Here is a 16,652-nt window from a genome sequence, read left to right on the forward strand (position 1 = left end):
TTCTGGTGCTTTTATTTTTGGTAAACCTGAAAAAAGACCACCTTTCAAGCTGTTTCTACAAGAAGCACCGTTTGCTATGTGTGTAAGTACAGGTCTGCTATGCCTTTGGTTGCCGATTGGACAGATGCTGTTTTAGGATAACCCTTCAGCGAGCAGTGAGTCCAAAGATTAGCTTTTAAACCGGTGTGATGATCGGGATTTTCTTTCCCACACTGTTTTGCGATTTTCACTTTTGTAATGAGTGTCACTGACCTTCTTTTCTTTAGGTGTTCTTCTAGGTGTTAGATGATCTACAGTTCACATTTTGGCCAAAATACCAACAGTAGTGCAGGACTCTGTCTCTGAGGGCTTGTTGCAAAGTGATGAGCTGATGCTTTTTAACCCTGCATATTTAATTCACAAACTGTGTGAATACTGCGTAGAAACACAAAACCGCTGTGCTGTAAGCTTGTAAACACATGCACCAAGGCTTTGTGGGCTCTGGGGTTTATGCATGAGCATGTTAAATAGTTGACTTTACCATAAAAGCTACAGCGGCAATAAGAAAATGATATAATGTGTTTTTGCAAATAAGGGAATCACTGAATAAAACTATGAAATCTGTGCTTTCATGCTACTATATTTGCATAAACATGCTCTTAGAGAGACTATTGTCAGTTTGTTAATAAAATACTTATGAGAGACATTATTCTTGAGTTGCATTTAAAACTAGTTCCACACATCTGCAGCAATTTGTTGTCAATTTGTTTGTAACACTATGCTACGTGTGAAGACGAGTACTTGTCAGTACATTACACATGCATGATCGGTTGAATGGGTAAATCTACAAAACACGGTGAAAATACAACCTGGAAGGCTCTTTCTACTTCTCATCCAATTACAAGTTAACTGCCTCCTCTTGAGCCATACCACAAAGCCTTAAAAAAATCTGGGATTATTGTTAATGTTTCATTTAAGAGGAGTAGCTAAGTTTCATTGCATCAACACTTAGGTGGCGGAACATTTTGGGAATCCGGGCTGCTATTTGCATTGATATTAATATCACAAAGTCTCTTTTTTTTAGCAGCCATAAAAGAGGAATATCTTGTTAACACATTTCAACATGAAGAAGGAGGGGATTTCTTTTTTCCAATTTCATCCTGTAAGAGCTGAAGTAGTTTATAAATTTATAGCAATCACTGGAAATAGGTCAATGTGACATAACTTAGTCTACATTTTTATTACATCTCCAGTCAACGACATAATGCAATAAAAAATAACTGTCAGTTGGTGTTAAAAGTGTTTGAGGGTAGTTTTCTCCAATTAGACTTATTAGTGAGGATTTAATGCCAAATCATGACGACTGTGCGGATGCATTTTTAGACCTATGTAACGAGGTCTCCAAATGCATGCAGCAGTTTGCCCCTAAGTTTCCCTCTCCTGGAAAACTATCACATCCTAACGAGGGACCAAGTTATTCAGAGAGCGTGAGTGGTCAGCTGTGAAGAGACTTCTGCTGCTAGCAATCAGCGCCGCATATGTGGAGGCCTGAACGCCTTAAGAGTCACACTGACTCATTTATGTCATGTTCAGTCATGATGATTAGAAAGCGGTAGGCCATGAGTTAAACGCTGAGCCTCAGTGAACAAGAAGTTAAATGTGAGGCCTGAGAGAAGAAACAGGCATCCTCTGTTTGCAGCTTTAAAGCTGTGTTTATATATATATATATATATATATATATATCTGTGTGTGTGTGTGTGTGTGTGTGTGTGTGTGTGTGTGTGCGCGCGCACAAATTAATATACAAGAAGCATCCAATAGAAACAGCAGGAGGGATATTTACTTCTAATATTGACTGAAGTGACTGAGTCTGAAAACATCAAAGACTTTCTCCCAAGCTTTAATGAGAGCCAGTCAGAGTTTGGCATATTTAGCTTCCCCATCCTCATCATCGTGACCATTAAAAGCCTTCAACCGTTTGCCAAAAAAAATCTGGGGTAATTCTTAACTCATTATTAACCTTTGATAAGCTAATTGACTGTATCGTTAGCGAGGTGATATTTTATCCTGCTGACGTAAACGTCTATCATTCTTACCCTACAGAAAACGTTAGAAGCGAGTGGACACGGTGCCAGCACTTGCTAAGTGGTCAGGTGCATGACTGAGAATGAATGCTACTCTTGTTTCATGTTTGATGGTGTGTAAATAAGCAGCTCTGCACCATTACCACATCAATCATGTCAGTTTTGTAATGCAGAGCTTTTTAGTCATCAACAAAATCTTTCAGCATAAGTTAGATGTGGCAAAACACTTATTTTTAAAGTGATACCAATATTCTTTTAAAGGGCAGTTTAGAATATGGATTAATTACATGTCTTTAATTACTTTTAATAATTACTTACCTTTATTTACTTACTTACCTACTTTTAATTCTTGAAATTAAAGTCACCGTTATCTTTAAACACATGCCATAAGAAATTACAGAAGAGGAAACCTGACACTTTTTGTGAGAATCTTGTTGTTTTAGGTTATTCCTCATCATCACATTCATGTTTATTTTCTACAAAACTGGAATAGTGACATGCTGAAATCAGCAGCTGATAGCGATGATGCTAGTGGACATAAATTTGAAAGTCACATTTTCCCAGCAGAACAAGTCAGGTTGCTAAGTAAATGCTGGTGAATAAAATGTCGTTAACAGACATGTGCCAACATATGAGTGCAGAGCTGCAGAGTAGGAGTAGGACTAACTGTTCAATCAGTGCATAAACGCTCATTGCAGAACACAAATCTGACCTGCTTACAACACCAGTGCAGCTCCTCTCATTGTGGTTCATTAATAGTATCAAAGCACAGATAAAAAAAACCACAAGGACAACCCCTCGAAGGAATGTCAGTCTACAAGTAAAGCAAATGTTAAACAGCAGAAGATATTATGCTCAATTATTCATTTTTTGACAGATGGTGACTAAGAATGTGTGAAGAATGGCAACGATGCACCACTATAAAAGGAAGACGGATGATTGGCAGTCACATATGCATGAAGTAAGGAGGCTAATGTTTCCCAGTGTTCAATTAAGCGTTTCTCAAGACAGTCAAATACAAAGTGACGATCAATAAAGAGTCCGCTTTATCACTTAAGGTTTGCGCGCATTAAACATTCTGTTGTCTTTATAAGATCAGCAGAACATTTTTTAGCTCTGACAGTTTGTCTGCATAGATGGATGCATTTTGAACTCAGTGGAAGTGACACATTTCTGTTTGATGAGGGTTGTCACAGCGTTGCCACAAAGGCCATGAGAGTAAATTTGTCATTAGCTTGCATTTTTGATCGGGGAACATATATACTGAGGACTAATGATCAGAATAAATAGCTGGGTGGGGATTGTGAAAGCATCACGGCAGAGAGCGTCCAGGTTAAAGCATCCAAGTAACACAGCTGATGTGAATCTTCCCACAGGAACAATATTTCCCATTATCCTTCTGCTTTTTCTTTATGGTTTATCAAATCATTATGATAAAGTGCAAACCATTATCATAGCAAAATCCACAGTGACTCACTAAACAAGGTACTGTAAATCACACAGGCCACAGCTTGATTTAATTTATAGCAGCCTCTCATTAAGTTAGTGGTACAATCAATGAGTCATCTACAAGGACTAAAATGAAAACCAAAAGACATTTGTCTTTTTATATAACGACATATATAACGACCCACATCCCAAAACATATTGCTCTTAATATGTTAATATGATGGGCATGAATGGTTTGTGTACACAAGTAATATCCATAATCATGGGAGATAAGCAGGGTTTCTTTTTCAGGTATGATTAGCTGAGAAAATTGTTTTCAACTAACATTAGCTGTGAAAACAACTGAGTATATATTTAAAAATTACAATGCCAGTGCCTTTATAAATCAAGGGGATCCTACTGAGAGAAGTAATGAGCTGCTTCACCTTATGAAAGAGCACCACATTGTGGATCACAGCAGTAATGACAATTACAGAACAGCTTTTTCTAATTTTGTGTCTCATTTATGTTTTCTTGTGCATGTAGATGCTTGTTTCTATGAATAAGTCCGTTTATCTGCAGCTGTCTCCAACCTAAAACCGAGACCCTTACTGTCCACCATTCATTATTGTTTGTATTTACATGAATACAACGCTGAAAGTACTTAGCATACGCATTAATAACAAGATATTCAGAGGGCGTTACTCACACATTTTATCCAGCAATGACTTTGTCATTGTTAGTCCTATCATTTGAAACAATCATACCAGCTGCACAGCCGGAGACAAAAACAAAAGCTGCTGATATAATAACAGCTAAGAAATGTATGCCAGGACACGTGCACTTTTGTTCAGTGAATAACCCTCAGAACAGCAAAAACAGGCCAAATTCCTCTGGCATGGTGCTGACTACAGTGGGATCATGTCTAAGAACAGCCTATGTGTGTGCTGCATGAGCATGACATATCTGCTGAAGATTTGTTTTTTTTTTGTTTTTCATTTTCTACAGCGAGGCAGTACGAAGAAAGAAGAGCACCTGTCCTTGGAATTAGAGAGAATGCCAGTGAGCACAGGCGTGATTGTGTGTCTGCAACTGTGTAAGCAGTGAACTGAGTCTTCCATCCATGCTTGACAGTCATGCACCATTTCCTGTGACCTTGCTTAACATGAAAGAAAATGTACAGCTTCAGCGTATTTCTCTAGTATTAGTTTTCTCTAGTAAAATTATGCTCTCAGTTCACTATTTTTTCTATTTTTTCAAGTGGGTTCTATGTTTAAATGCAAGATGCAAGCTGGGACAACATATACTGACAAGCATAACTGAGTTGCTGGGATAGCGTACAGGAACATCTGTGTGGAATATGGGTTAGAACTCCCTAAGTCCCAATGGAAGACACCATTGAAAGTAGTTCAGCAGGAGAATTAAGATCCTGTGGGACCTCAAGACAAGCAGCTGGCTAACCAGCTAACAGTTGTTGACAAGGATAAGAAAAGGGCACGTCAGATAGATGTGATAATGCCAGTGCCCTGAGGGAAGAAGTACCTCTGTAGAGTGAAGGAACAACAGGAACAGATGTGAAAAAATAATATCTTTATATGAGAGACAAAACTAAAAGGAACATTATGGAATTTAACCCCAAAACTGGGAGAAGGACCTTAGAGGACTTCAGGTACAATGTGTGAGGTCACTGTCCAGGAGAGGGCAGATACAGTATATTAATAGAAACTTGACAAAATATATATATATATCCATCCATTCGCTTCCGCTTATCCTTTTCAGGGTCGCGGGGGGCGCTGGAGCCTATCCCAGCTGTCATAGGGCGAGAGGCGGGGTACACCCTGGACAGGTCGCCAGTCTGTCGCAGGGCTAACACACAGGGACAGACAACCATTGACACTCACATTCACTCAGGCATTCATTGTATACTGAATAAATAACACGGCTTAAAAGCAATAGCTGGTTTTAACATGTTAATGAGCGTGTATATTTATTTTAATGTGTTTTGCTCACAGAAACATTATTAAACACATAATTTGTATTGATTTGGCACAGTCTTCTTCACTGTTTGCTGTGCATACAAATTTGTTGCGCTGACATGGGACTCTCCAGAGAGCGGATGCTGTTTTATCTTCTCACACAGAGTCAGATGATGAGATGTTTGTAGTGTGTGAAGCTATGTGTCGGTGTCTACGCGAGATAGAGGAGATGAGGTGCTGCAGCGGCACAGTGTTTTTTTGTGATTAGATAAACTGTGGAAAGATCAACAGAAATACATTGGTGATTGGGAATGCCACCTTCTGTATGGTAAATGCTCAGTTTGTCATTTTTACAGGTAAGGTTAGGAATTTTTGCAGGGGAACTGAGGCCTTAATCTAAACATCTTTAAGTGTGCAGTATCAGTTCTCAAAGCATCTTGGCTACCATCTAGTTGTTTTCCTTCGAATACCCTCAAAATAATGTCCAAAATCAACAATGTCAACAGCAGTTGCTTTGTGATAACACATGAAATAACTATGGAGCAGTTAGTGTAATATTCACACTTCAAATTCATACGCGTGGGCGACCGTGGTTCAGGGGGTTGGGAAGCTCATCTTGTAACCGGAAGGTTGCCGGTTTGATCCCCAGCTCTGTCTGTCTTGGTGATTGTGTCCTTGGGCAAAACACTTCACCTACCGCCTACTGGTGATGGCCAGAGGGGCCGATGGTGCGATATGGCAGCCTCGCTTCTGTCAGTCTGCCCCACGTCAGCTGTGGCTACAACTGTTGCTTGCCTCCACCAGTGAGTGAATGAATAGTGGAATTGTAAAGTGCTTTGAGGGTCTCGAAAACTGCTATACAATATATTATTATTTAAAAAACACTTTATTTATCCCCAAAGGGCAATTATTAATTAATTTCATTATATCTAGTTTCATCAAGCAGGTGAGGACAATTGAAATTGCATACTACGTGTATTTTGTGCATGTGTATGTTCATGGTGCATTGAACACTGTGTCATGTTAGCCATGTGTTGCCCAGATGCCAGCTGATTCACTGTGCACGCTGCCGTTTAAATATTGCAAGATTTATGTACACATTACTGGGGATTGGATGACACTGCTGAAAAGCTTGCCAAAGAAGTGAAAGCCTGCTTCTAAGCTAACTGCATACTGTTGCACACTGGTGTACACTGTTTCAATTCAGAAAACAGAGAAAAATGCTGCTCATTGTTTTCAGGTTTGAAGGTGCCCCTACGCTCTGAGCCGGGAAACCATTTGAATGCTGAGTGAATCAACAAGCTAACTTAGGTGGTGTAAGGTTACAGTCAAAAAGTCACTAAAAAACTCCCCCCAACAACTTTGTTATTTCTTTTTCTAATCATTTTCTTTGACATCAGTGGAAAGCATCAAGGTCAAGATATGAAGGAGACTTCATAAAGCTTTAGGAAAAGAAAACTGCTGTGCTCAGAGTATCCATCTGCACAAACTAGGCTGCTGGGTAACATTAGCTACTGTTGTCATAGTACAACTCCCCCCAAAGATGGGCTATGAAAGTTTACCTTGTTGTTCCATATTTTCATGTCTTCATGTTCTATAAATTTCTACAAACTGGTGAATCACAACACTTCATTACAGAGGTTGTAAAAAACAAAAAGATTACTAGTCACAACGTAAAAATAAATGCTGTCCACTCATATATGTCAGAAACAATACTCACTCAGTGTGATATGAAGATATCCCCACACTATGACACGCCCAGCACCAGCCTTAACAGCTGACACATGGCAGGATGGATCCATGCTTTCATGTTGTTTATGCCAAATTCTGACCCTACCATCTGAATATCGCAGCAGAGGTCGAGTCTTATAAGATCAGATGACGTTTTATTGTCCAATTTTGGTGAGCCCGTGTGAACTCTAATCCTTCCTATCAGCTTGAAGCAGTCTGGCCATTCTCCTCTGGCCTCTGGCATCAACAGGGCATTTTTTTTCCCGCAAACTGTCGCTCCCTGAATATTTTCTTCTTTTTTTTTCAGACCATTCTCTGCAAGCCCTAGAAATGGCCATGTGGGAAAATCCCAGTAGATCAGCAGTGTCTGAAATACTTAGACCAGCCCACCGGGCACAAAAAACATGCCACATTCAAAGTCACTTAAATCACCTTTCTTCTAAACTGACCTTCAGCAAATAAGTCCATGCCTTCATGCCTTAATGCAGCGGTCCCCAACCCCCGGGCCTCGGACCGGTACCAGTCCGTGAGTCGTTTGGTACCGGGCCGGGAGAGTTGAGGCTCAGGTGTGAAATGTATAGTTTTCAAGGTTTTTATCGGTTTTCAGCGTTATTTTGTTATCGTTTTTATCGTTAACTCGGTTTTCCTGGGTCTTTTCACGTGTGTTATGAATAAATCTTCTTTTTTTCGGTACCGGTACTAGTTTTATTTTGTTGTATTTATCCGCGACACCTTAAAGGCCGGTCCGTGAAAATATTGTCGGGCATAAACCGGTCCGTGGCGCAAAAAAGGTTGGGGACCGCTGCCTTAATGCACTAAGTTGCTGCCATGCAATTGGATGATTAGATATTTGTTTTCATGAGCTGGTGTACACCAGCGGTCTCCAACCTTTTTTGCGCCACAGACCGGTTTATGCCCGACAATATTTTCACGGACCGGCCTTTAAGGTGTCGCGGATAAATACAACAAAATAAAACTAGTATCGGTACCGAAAATAAGAAGATTTATTCATAACACACGTAAAAAGACCCAGGAAAACCGAGTTAACGATAAAAACGATAACAAAATAACGCTGAAAACCGATAAAAACCCTGAAAACCATACATTTCACACCTGAGCCTCAACTCTCGCGGCCCGGTACCAAACGACTCATGGACCGAGGCCCGGGGGTTGGGGACTGCTGGTGTACACAATAAAATGTCCATTTTGTGCTGCTGTGTTAAATGACTTTTGTTAGCTCTTAAGGAAATGTGGTAATCTTTCAAACTTAGCAATGAACTTTTTAAACTTTTTTATTTCTGAAACCTTTGCATAGTGTCCAGAAACAGCAAGTACAAGTATCAAATTAATATGCAATTCTGCTTGGTATGCGGTCACGTTTTGTTAGGTAGTCTTAAAACAACTTGGAAAAACTGCCATAGCTTTTGTCTTCTATTGTTTCTGTTTTCATGTAATCCTAAACTGACTTAAGGAGCTCTGCCATCTATGTAAGGACTTCTTTTTCTTCTTTTGAAGAAATAGTAGTTTTGTATGACACAGCTACCATCTTCACTTACTTGGCAAACAGTCTACATACCTAAAAGCCATCTCCAATTAAATTCCTCAGGCTCTTTAAACTGGGAGGCCCAGTGGTGCAGTGGTCAGGACCCATTCTTTCATAGCAGGAAGGTTCAGAGTTTGAGTCTGCCAATCAGCAGGGTCCTTCCTATTTGCATTTCTGCCTCCCTCTGACACTACTCCAGTCTTCATGTCCACTAATCTGCCACCACCAACTAAAACAGAATAAACTCTTCACTCAACCTGCATCCACATACAGTGGGGCAAAAAAGTATTTAGTCAGCCACCAACTGTGCAAGTTTTCCCACTTAAAAAGATGAGAGAGGCCTTTCATTATAGGTATACCTCAACTATGAGAGACAAAAAGAGAAAAAACAAAATCCAGAAAATCAAACTGTCTGATTTTTAACCCCTTCACGCATAGTGTGCTATTCAAAGGGTCTTTTCTTGTATTTGTGTCAGTGTTGATGGTATACTTACACATAAACCAATACATTGGACACTGATGTGTCACTCCATTGTCATGCTGAAAGACCCAGCCACGTTTAATCTTCAATGCCCTTGCTGATGGAAGGTTTTCACTCAAAATGTCACGACACATGGCCCCGTTCATTCTTTCCTTTACACGGATCCATCATCCTGGTCCCTTTGCAGAAAAACAGCCCCAAAGCATGATGTTTTCAACCCCATGCTTCACAGTAGGTATGGCATTCTTTCCCCTCCAAACACGACAAGAAGAGTTTTTATCAAAAAGTTCTATTTTGTTTTCATCTGATCATATGATATTCTCCCAATATTCTTCTGGATCATCCAAATGCTCTCTAGCAAACTTGAGATGGGCCTGGACATGTACTGGCTTAAGCAGGAGGACACGTCTAGCACTGCAGGACTTGAGTCCCTGGCGGCGTAGTGTGTTACTAATGGCAGCCTTTGTTACTTTGGTCCCAGCTCTCTGCAGGTCATTCACTAGGCCCCTCCATGTTGTTCTGGGGTTTTTGCTCACCGTTCTTGTGATCATTTTGACCCCACAGGGTGAGATCTTGCATAGAGCCTGAATTTGAGGGAGATTATCAGTGGTCTTGTATGTCTTCCATTTTCTAATAATTTCTCCCACCTTGATTTCTTCACACCAAGGTGCTTACCTATTGCAGATTCAGTCTTCCCAGCTTGGTTGAGGTTGTGGACAGGTGTCTTTTATAGTGATGAGTTCAAACAGTAGAGCCAGAAATCTTGCTTGTTTGTAGGTTACCAAATACTTATTTTCCACCATAATTTGCAAATAAATTCTTTAAAAATCAGACAATGTCATTTTCTGGACGTTTTTCTTCTCATTCTGTCCCTCATCACTGAGGCATATCTATGATGAAAATTATAGGCCTCTCTCATCTTTTTAAGTGGGAGAACTTGCACAATAGGTGGTTGCCTAAATACTTTTTTGCCCCACTGTAACATGGTCTCCTTTGCCTTTACATCTGAAGTATCCAAACACAGGGACTTTAACAGAGACTTCACTGCTTCACTTGCTTGTAAAAGATAGGAAGCCATGAACAGCACTAGCACCATATGGTGAGCATGATCTTTAAAAAATAATCCTTTCATTGTTTGCCTATTATGTGAACATTCAGAGCAATCTGTGACCTCGAGCTTTGCATTGGTCTCGCGGAGTAGAACCAGCCCATTTACCATTTAGCTTTTGTTGCCTGTGACATCAGCAATAGCATATCATTTGTGTGTGGAAAATGCTATTCAAAAATAAATAGATAGCTAGATGAAATAATATCGTCAAAAACTGCAAATTGCCACTGTTAAAAACCTGTATTACTTGGCATTCAGCGAGGTCACCTATTCATTGAATGTCAAGAACACTATTGATAGTCTTGACATGATACTGTATGAGTATCACTGGCAAGGTCTGCACTCAAGAGGCACCTTTGTGGATGTAATTACAGCAAGGTAACAACAGAAAGGTCAGATTAGAATTTAGCTGATCTAAACGATCTAAAATAGAATAGAATTAGAATAGAATTCAACTTTATTGTCATTGCACATGCACAGGTACAGGGCAACGAAATGCAGTTTGCATCCATCCAGAAGTGCTTAGTGATATAGATATATTACAATATATATTAGCAATAATATAGATATGTGAGTATATTACAGAAATGGGTCTATTATGGTATGTTATAATGTACACGGTATGAAGTATGTTGTGAATATTCTATAACTATAAGTATGTACAGGCTGTAGTGAGTACAAGCTATGTACAGGATATGAACAGGATATAAATATGAAAAACTATACAGAATATGAAATAAATAACTTTACAGAATCTGGGATATACAGCTGTACAGAAATGGGAACTATGCAAGTTGTAAACAGTTGTAGGATTAAAGATTATCGAATGTACAGAATGATTATTTACACAGAGCTATACAGTAGTGCAGTTAAGATAAGTGAGATATAATTCCTACAGAGGCTATATAAAGTGCTAGTGGTTGTGAGTGGTGGTTCAGTCCATGTTATTATTGTGTTTGAGGGTACAGTTGTCCATTGTGGGTGTGTGTATGTTCAGTCCATGAGTTTAACGTGGGTCAGATGTCAGGAGGCAGAGTTCAGGAGTCTGACAGCTGTGGGGAAGAAGCTGTTCCGGTACCTGGTGGTCTTAGTCCGGAGGCTCCTGTGGCGCCTCCCAGAGGGCAGGAGGGTGAAGAGTCCATGTGATGGGTGACTGGGGTCTTTGATGATTTTCCCAGCCCTTTTCAGACACCGCTTCCTGTAGATGTCTTTTATGGCAGGAAGTGGTGCTCCGGCGATGCGCTGGGCAGTTTTCACGACCCTCTGCAACGCCTTCCGGTCCGAGGCAGAGCAGTTCCCGTACCAGACTGTTATACAGTTGGTCAGGATGCTCTCGATGGTGCAGCGATAGAAGTTCACCAGGATGTCTGAGGACAGGTGGTTCTTCCTCAGAGTCCTCAAGAAGAAGAGGCGCTGGTGAGCCTTCTTGACCAGCTTGGAGCAGTTGGTCGTCCAGGTGAGATCCTCGGAGATGTGGACTCCCAGGAACTTGAAGCTGCTCACACGCTCCACAGCCGTCCCCTTAATGTGGATGGGTGGATGTGGGTCAGCATTCCTCCTGTAGTCCACGATGAGCTCCTTGGTCTTCTCGGTGTTAAGCAGCAGGTTGTTTCTGTCGCACCACTCAGCCAGACGATCCACCTCCTCCCTGTAGGCGGCCTCATCGTTGTCACTGAAGAGGCCAATCACCGTGGTGTCATCTGCAAACTTAATGATGGTGTTGGAACCATCAGCAGGTCTGCAGTCGTGGGTGAAGAGGGAGTAGAGGAAAGGGCTCATCACACAGCCTTGTGGTACACCGGTGTTCATTGTGATGGTAGATGAGCAGTGGTTATCCAGCCGGACATGTTGGGGGCGGTTGGTCAGGAAGTCCAGTAACCATTTGCAGATGAGGGAACTGATACCCAGGTCTGTCAGTTTCCTGATGAGTTGTGAGGGGTGGATTGTATTGAATGCTGAACTGAAGTCTATAAACAGCATTCTGGCGTAGGTGTTGTTGTTGTCCAGGTGTGAGAGGACAGAGTGCATTGCGATGGAGACTGCATCCTCTGTGCTCCTGTTCCGGCGGTATGCGAATTGGTGGGGGTCCAGGGTGGGGGGGAGACAGGATTTGAAGTGTGCTAGGACCAGTCGCTCTAAGCACTTAGTGATGATGGGGGTGAGTGCTACTGGGCGGTAATCATTGAGGCAAGATGGGTTGGAGTTTTTGGGTATCGGGACGATGGAGGTGGATTTGAAGCAGGCCAGTACCACAGCGTGGGCCAAGGACAGATTGAATATGTCTGTGAGCACTCCTGCAAGCTCACCAGAACACGCTCTGAGAACACGCCCGGGGATGCCATCAGGGCCTGCAGCCTTGTGGACATTGATCCTGCTCAGCACCGCTCCTACATCGGTGGGGGAGAGAGTCATAGGTTGGTGGTCTGGCGTCATGTCTGCTTTGGTTGTGGTTGTGGGGTTCCATCGCTCAAAACGAGCATAAAAGTTGTTGAGCTCGTTGAGGAAGGAGACATCAGAGGATGCGGGGGAGGGTTTGGTGGTCCTGTAGTCTGTGATGGTCAGGCACTAATTCATTTTATTGTTTTCAGATTCTCTGTTTTGTTTCTTAATGTTGGACTTACCTTTTGTTTTGTTGATTTGGTGCCATACAAATAAAAGTGAAATTAACTGAATTAAATATAAACCCAGGGAAGGCAGAGCATGGAGGCTGGGAATAGGCAACTTAGTCTCTGTGTCTTCCTCCCTCACCTCCATCAGAACGTGCACTATGTTTCCGTTATTTGTTTCTAGTAGTTAGTTTTCTAAATTAAAGTACTAGAGGAAACCTGCATCTAAGTGAGTGGCTTTTCATGGTCTCCTTACTCTCTTGTTTGTTTTCGCTGAGGCTCCCATTTCCTGTGTTTCTATTGGTTATTTATAAGCAGAGATGGGCGTTACTGTAATCCGATTACCTTTTTCAAGTAACGAGTAAAGTAAAAAAAGGTAATTAGATTACTGTTACTTTCCCCTAAGCACGCTGTGTTACTGCGTTACTAAAACCGTGATTTTTTTTGCGAGAGTGTCCCATGACAATGATTTACAGTTTTTCTCCATTGGTTTGGCTCATTTCTTGAAACAGAAATTACATTCTCAAAATAACATGGACAAACCTCCAAACCTCTTGGCAAATGTTCATAACAGAATGGCATTTCTCATTCATTTTATCAAATGGCAAATGCCTTAGTACATGTCTCAATTGTCTCAGTGCATCTTTGCAAATGATTAAGTACACGTAGCCTACAGTTATACAGTTAGCCCACATTTAGCGCATTTTCCAAATGAATAGATCTTGTAGATCTAAACTGATTAGTTGATTCTCAGTCTAATGATCATTCCCTCCAAAACATGTCAGCATGATTTCATTGTATAAGTACTCGCATGCACAACTGTCTGTTCAATAGTCAAAATTGGTCAAGAACATAATACCATTAATTTCTTTGAATATTTGATAAATTGATGACAGTCGTTGACAGTCAGGTGAAACTAGACTAACGAAGGGGTAGTGTCACACACAGGTGTGTTCCATGATTGTGTGCTGCCAAACACAGATATATAGAGCTTGACCAGAGCCAGTCTGATCTCTGAACATGGATAGACAAGGCCAAGCAAACGGACAAGGGGAAGTTCTTCCTCAAGGAAGAGGAGGAAGAAGAAGAAGAGGAGGACTGAGAATGCGTGGTGGAGGAATAGGGGGAAGAGGCCGCAAATAATGCCATCACATTGAGACAGATCTGCGATGCCATCCTTCAGGACAATCATATATTCCAGAATATAAACACATTAAGCATCTCCACAATAAACCGGGTTTTGAAGAAGCATCAGATGACAATGAAACAAATCTACAGGGTACCATATGAGAGGAACTCTGACAGAGTGAAGGAGCTGCGCTACCAGTATGTAAATGCAAGTCAGTTACTGGTTGTCTCTCATTATAACCTTACCTGTAATCACAGTAAGCAGTAGTTCACTTATTTGGTTTCAATACCTCCTTTACCTGATTTCAGAATCAGTATTTGCTTCATCTGACTTCAACAATTTCAACAGAAAACTGCAGTTTACTGTATGATACAATTCTCATTACAATCCTTATTTTATTGTCTCCCAATCAAATCTATCTAATACTGTAGGTTTCACTGTAACATCTCAGTAAGTCATCAGTATTTCCCACTCCCCTTTCTATCAAATATCCCTGCAGTACTTCCTCATAGGCCTATTATAGTTTAGAACCACTGGAGTAGTGGCCTGTAGTATATTGAACCTGTGGGGGAGAACATGTAATTGTCTAACTGTAGTATATGACTCTTCTGTATGACTGATTTTATGGTCTTTACTCTATTTTAGAGAATAATGTCATTGGAAGGACATGAGACCCCTCACATCCTGGTGTTCGTGGATGAAGCTGGCTTCAACCTGGTCAAGGGCCAAAGACGTGGCCATAATATTATTGGCCACCTGGCCACAGTGGATGTCCCAGGTTTTTTTACATATGTATGAAACTTTCTTTGCCTGTGAATAAAAAATGGTTATAATTTCCTTGGTAGTGTGAGTGCAATCTGTGATGTCAAACCTTGGAGGCTACTCTTTTCTGTTGTATATTGTTGGTCCTCTGCCATAGTGACAAAACATCTAAACATTTTGTATGGCAGTACTCACACAATGCCAAAGGGACGATGCATTTTGGGGGCACTGACTATTCAGATTAGAAAGAAATGTTGTTTTGACACGAGTGAACTGTTTTAGGAGAGATATGAGCTTTTGCAGGTGGACCATGTTGTTGTGATCAACCATCCAGGTTTATTTTGACAAAAGCATCACGAATGATGGGAATGTCCGATCTGTGTCCAGAAATGAGCCAAAGCTATTGAGAAGGATCTTTGCCATTTTGGAGACACTGACTGTTTAAATGCGAAAGGGATTTAGATTGAAGCCTGAGTGAACAGTTTTGGAAGAGATATGAGCTTTTGCAGGTGAGCTATAGTGTTGTGCTAAACTGTAAGAGTGTTTTGCCAAATGATCTTAGAATTTTGAGAATGTAATTTCTGTTTCAAGAAATGAGCCAAACCAATGGAGAAAAACTGTAAGCGAGTGCGACGCTGGCAACAGCTGTGTGCAGATCAACAACGGATAATATAACGAGTGAGAGTATGAGCGCACAGTGTTTAACGCGTGGAAGTACTGAACTTACTTTGAGTTTGATTTCATAAAAAGTGACAAAAACATTAGCATCCACTGTTCACTGCGTGGGAAGAAAACTTCTTTTTACAGCAAAAAAACCCCCTAAACTTTCAAGCAAGCACCGACACGCTGCCACGGGAATGTGAAACTCCCAGATCCTTCCACTGACCGCTATGACAAACCTGCACCAGGGCAAACCCCCGCCTGCCCCACTCCTGCTATACAGGTGAAAATAGAGCAACAGGACCACTGAGTCTTTGATTTTATTGATTTTCTGCTGTGTTTTATGTGCATTTATTTGAAAGAGTGAGTGTAAACACAAAAAAATATTTTATTTTATGTGCAGGAATGTGCAGAAAATAGGTTTAAATGTTAAACAAATTTCTTCTAGTCAGAGAAGGTTGAATATAATTTAATGTTTGTTTCATGCATAAAGTTAAAAGATTAAAACTAATAAAGCTAGTTTCAAAAAAGACTTTTTCATTTGATTACATTTTATATGATGGATTATGTAGAAAAAAGTGAATTGGGCTGAAAGAGCTATTGCTTTATTACCTATTCAGGTTGTAAATCATTTTTTTAAAAAAGTAACTAAGTAACTAATTACTTATGAAAATAAGTAATCAGTAAAGTAACATGATTACTTTTGGGGGGAAGAAATCAGTAATTAGTTACTGATTACTTTTTTCAAGTAACTTGACCAACACTGTTTAGAAGTAATCATATTTTCACTGTCAAAACCTTGTTGATTGGCAGAAGTTGTGGCAGCAATTTTTTAGCAGTTAATGCAAAAAGAGCTGAAAGTCTACACTTCATATCACACAGCACAGTCACATCTTGTCTGATTTCAAATCCAGTGTAGTGCCGTACAGAGGCAAAATTACATAAATATCTTTTGTCTTTCACCCTCCAAATGGCCATTGTCATTTTCAAAATACAGGCATGTGCTGGTTTTCGTCATTGCAGCAGTGGAAAAGGTGGTATTATCCACAAGATACATGTTGTATATAATATGGTGTGTAAGTCAAGCCCTGTTACTGAATTGTAGCATGTGCTATATATGGACTGTAAGAGCTCCATACTGTTGCTTCATATCTTTTTCAAAATA

This window comes from Astatotilapia calliptera, chromosome 1 (genome assembly GCF_900246225.1).
Source record: "Astatotilapia calliptera chromosome 1, fAstCal1.2, whole genome shotgun sequence".
Lineage (NCBI taxonomy): Eukaryota > Metazoa > Chordata > Actinopteri > Cichliformes > Cichlidae > Astatotilapia > Astatotilapia calliptera.